Here is a 5,266-nt window from a genome sequence, read left to right as displayed (position 1 = left end):
TGTGTGTGTGTGTGTGTGTGTGTGTGTGTGTGTGTGTGTGTGTGTGTGTGTGTGTGTGTGTGTGTGTTGTGTGTGTGTGTGTGCTGAACATGCGCAGAAGCAGCCCGCCCTGCAGTCTGAACAGAGAATAGAAATATAAAGAGTCAGTTTGCATTAAACATGAAATATTATTCATATTTATAATAATAAAAGAGAGGTGACAGGAGGTCCTCCAGCAGGGTGCACTGTTCTTTCATTAATCATGTGTTCTGATGTCTGCAGTGACGTCATCACATCCGTGTTCATGTTATCTGAATGGACTGAATGTTTATTATATTTATATTGTAATAAACTTTATTGCAGACACAGGTCCATTTAACACATCATACAGTATAAATAGTATAAAAAAGAAGGAGATACAAGAATACATACAAATTGCATATTAGCCTATAGGATATATAGGCTATTACACCAATGCCAGTAGTGGAGATAGCTGGGTGCTTGGGTGCGGCCGCCCCAGGGCCCCGTGCTAGTTAGAGGCCCCTCAAATGCCGCCGATCTTGCATCACTTGACGAGAACGGTAGCCTGCTGACACCAGACCCTTCTCAGCTGTAACTGAGAGTGGGGGGGTCTGGGAAAGGTTCATTGACAGTTCATTTCCAAAGGGGCGTCCCCAACGGACGCCGTTCAAATGCCTCTGGGCGCATTGGATAGTCCTTCAACCAATCAGAGCAATGATCAGGGTGACGCTGAGCTTCAGTAGCCGTCATGTTGAATGTAAACAAAAAGCTACTCGCCGTCGCTGTGCTATCGTCATCGCATAAAGCCCGCCTCTACGGATGTGATTGGTGTAAAGCCCGCCTCAACAGTTGTGATTGGTGTAAAGCCCTCCTCAACAGTTGTGATTGGTGTAAAGCCCGCCTCAACGGTTGTGATTGGTGTAAAGCCCGCCTCAACGGTTGTGATTGGTGTAAAGCCCGCCTCAACGGTTGTGATTGGTGTAAAGCCCTCCTCAACGGTTGTGATTGGTGTAAAGCCCTCCTCAACGGTTGTGATTGGTGTAAAGCCCTCCTCAACGGTTGTGATTGGTGTAAAGCCCGCCTCAGCGGTTGTGAGTGGTGCCTCGATTTTGGGGACATTGGAAATGGGTTTGAATGGGCTCTTGGCCAGACTGACTTGCAGAGCAAATCTCAAATTTGCCGGAAGTTCGTCAGAGTTTTCCCAGGCTACGAGAACGGGGACCAAAGTGACACGTTGCAGATTATTAGCTGAAAGAAGCTAATTACTGCACATGATCTCACGTTGTGATAATCCAGCTCTTCTTATCAAACATATATATAATAGTGCCATGTCAATTATATAGTGTGGCACTGATTGAGCTCACTTGGCCTGTTCAGCACCATCGCTGTCCATCAGCTGTCGCTGTCCGTGGTGCTGAAACATTTTCACTTGACTGGCAGACTGCTTTCTTTGTTCATCAATACAAACTTGTCAAAACATGTGGCTTTTCTTTGTGTTTTATTTGACTTATAGGCTTACTTGGCTCAACAAGTGACATATTATACCATTCATCAGATATTTTACCTTTTTTTTTTTTTTTTTTTTTTAAATGACTTGGTAGCAGAGGACCCCATGATGAAGCTCTGCCCCCACTGTACTCAGAGTCTAGCTCCGCCCCTGACCAATGCCGTCTTAACCTAGAAGTGTATCTATAGCAGTTTTTCAGAGGGCTGACTAGAGCTTCAGTTATGTGGTTCTCTGACTTGTCCAGGCGACACATAAACATCAGTTGTGTTAAGAGTGCCTCACAGGTTGGCACTCTAGTGGACACAAACAAATGACTGGCACTCTGCCACCTGGGGACACGAAGCAGGAACCTCATTACATCATTGTATGCTACCTTGAGCCTCTGCATACTCTTTTTCTTATAGTTAGACCACAGTTGAGCAGTATATAGTGTGATGTAGGTTCTAAACAGAGAGCACTTCACACAGTCAGAGCACATAGAGAACCTCCTTATAAGCATGTTAGCTTGAGAATACATTTTACAGCGCTGTCGGTAGAGGTCTTTGTCATTCGTCCAGTTACCGGATATGACATGACCTAGGTATTTAATTCCTCACACACAGCAAGAGGACTATCTGACAAATAAAAGGTCGGAAAAGTTAATTTCCTGTCCTCATCGCTTCTAACTATCATTGAGTGGCTTTTCTTAGCATTATACTTTATGTCATAATCAAGGCCATACTGAGCGCACACCTTCAGCATCTGTTGCAGCCCAGCACTATATGGACAGAGCAGGACCAGGTCGTCTGCATACATAAGATGATTAACAATAGTGTTGCCCACAAGACAGCCAGTTTTTAACCTATTTAACTGATTTGATAATTCATCCATATAAACATTTTATAAAATAGGAGACAGAATTCCTCCTTGCTTCCTCTGTTACTAACACAGAATGGAGCAGATACAACATTGTCCCATTTAACCTGAAACGTTTGATGGGCACACCAAAACACTAAAATTCTCACTCAAAATTTAGGGGCACCTCTATCTAGCAATTTTACAAACAATCGTTCATGATTAATTCTATCAAATGCCTTTGACGCATCAATAAAACATAGAAATACAGATGAATTTAGGCTTGTGTACCTGAACACAATCTCTTTAAGAGCATAGATACACAGGGTAGTTCCATGCTTTCTTTTGAACCCAAACTGATTGTCAGTAGTAAGAACATACATTTCTAGCTTTGTTAACAGTATTCTCTCCAGTACTTTAGACAAGATACTGGCTAATGCAATAGGTCGATAATTGTCAATACTATTGAGCTTACCAGCCTTGTCATTAAGCACAGGCACTAACATTACAGACATAATAGCATTTGGCAGGACACCATGAACCAGACAACCATTAAAGCATATGGAGAGCAGAGGGCAAAGCTTATGGCTGGCATATTTTAGATGTTCTGCAGTAATGCAGTCCATACCGCTGGCTTTGTTGTTATCCAACATATTAATGGCATCATAAATATCTGCTACCCTAACTATCATATCTGCTGAGAGATCAATATGTTCATGATTGATTCTAACTGGGTTACTTTTAACCCAATTAAAAAGGTCACTGTAGTTTTATCTAAAGCTGAACAGGCTGTAGCGAGGACAGGAGCAGTATTATTATTATTATTATTATTATTATTATTATTATTATTCAGTTCTTAGTTTTAAAGATGCTTCTATCTGGATTTTATTTGAAAGAATATTTATTTGAATAATTTTTATTTCGGTTTTAATATTTCTCTCTTCTGTCCTGATTGGTGGAACATAGTATTTGTAGCAGATTTTGAGTTGTGTTTCATATATTTGTTACTAAAAGAAATCTACACTCAAATAATTCATTGGATGAACATGATGTGATCATGCCACCTATATTCCATCTAAAACCAAGTCAACCAACCTTCATCATGTTATTGGAACAGAGCATAAATGTGTTGGTTCAACATAATATTCATATTTGCATTCAACTCATTTGCATCTTGTTGAATTAATGTTTGTTTTAATTCATTTAGTCCAATCAATGTGAGTTTAGTCTACATTGGTCAAACAACTCATATAAGGTTAGTCCGTTATAGTGATGGCAGTGTTGTTGGTTTAATTAGTGTTGTTTTCATAGGACAAGAATGGATATGAACAAACATGTATACTAAATGACAACATGCAAATCCATTTTACATTTTTATTTATGTAGCAATTTGCTACTGAGTAACTGACTACAACTAGCTACATATACTTTACAGCTTCTTCAGTTTATATATATATATATATATATATATATATATATATATATATATATATATATATATATACAGTTGAAACCAGATATTTACATACACTTCAAAAAAAAACACAAAAACATTTATTTCTTTACTGTCATACATTAAATCAGAGTAAACTTTTTCTGTTTTAGATCAATACATATTAACATATTTTTTGTATTTGTTAAATGTCAGAATCGAGCGAGGGAGAATTTTTATGTATTTTTTTCATCACTTTCATCAAAGTCAAAAGTATACATACACTTCCTTAGTATTTGGTAGAATTGCCCCGAAACTGTTTCACTTGGGCCAAACGTTTTGGGTATCCTTCCACAAGCTTTCTACAATAGTTTGCTGGAATTTTGGCCCACTCCTCTTGACAGAACTGTGGATGCATATAAAGGCACACCTCAAACACAGAGCCTCTTTCTTTGACATCATGAGATAATCAAGAGAAATCAACCAAGACATCAGGAAAAGAATTGTGGACCTCCACAAGTATGGCTCATCCTTAGGTGCAATTTCCAGATGCCTGAAGGTCCCACGTTTATCTGTTCAGACAATAATACGCAAGTATAAAAAACATGGGAATGTACAACCATCATACCGCTCAGGAAGGAGACGGATTCTGAGTCCCAGAGAGGAACGTTTTTTGGTGCGAAATGTGCGAATCAATCCCAGGACAACAGCAAAAGAGCTTGTGAAGATGCTAGCTGAAACTGGTAAGACAGTGTCATTATCCACAGTAAACGAGTCCTGTACCACCATGAGCTAAAAGGTTACTCTGGGAGAAGAAAGCCATTACTTCAAAACCACCATAAAAAAGACAGACTACAGTTTGCAACTGCACATGGGGACAAAAATCTTAATTTCTGGAGACAAGTCCTGTGGTCTGACGAAACAAAAATTGAACTGTTCGGCCATAATGATAAACGGTATATTTGGAGGAAAAAGGACGAAGCTTTGAAGCCTCAGAACACCATCCCAACTGTGAAGTATGGGGGTGGTAGTATAATGTTGTGGGGCTGCTTTGCTGCAGAAGGGACTGGTGCACTTCACAAAATAGATTGCATCATGAGAAAAGAAAAAAATTTTGATATATTGAAGCAACATCTCAAGACATCAGCCAGGAAGTTAAAGCTTGGGCGCTTATAGGTCTTCCAAATTGACAATGACCCCAAGCATACCTCCAAATTAGTCACAAAGTGGCTTAAGGACAACAAAGTCAAGGTATTGGAGTGGCCATCACAAAGCCCTGATCTCAATCCCATAGAACATTTGTGGGCAGCACTGAAAAGGCGAGTGCGAGCAAGAAGGCCTCCAAACCTGACCCAGTTCCACCAGTTCTGTAAGACGAGTGGGCCAAAATTCCAGCAAACTATTGTAGAAAGCTTGTGGAAGGATACCCAAAACGTTTGGCCCAAGTCAAACAGTTTCGGGGCAATTCTACCAAATACTAAGGAAGTGTATGT

This window comes from Perca fluviatilis, chromosome 6, assembly GCF_010015445.1.
Source record: "Perca fluviatilis chromosome 6, GENO_Pfluv_1.0, whole genome shotgun sequence".
Classification (NCBI taxonomy): Eukaryota; Metazoa; Chordata; class Actinopteri; order Perciformes; family Percidae; genus Perca; species Perca fluviatilis.
The sequence above is the reverse complement of the archived record's forward strand: the minus strand, read 5'-3'. Positions refer to the sequence as shown.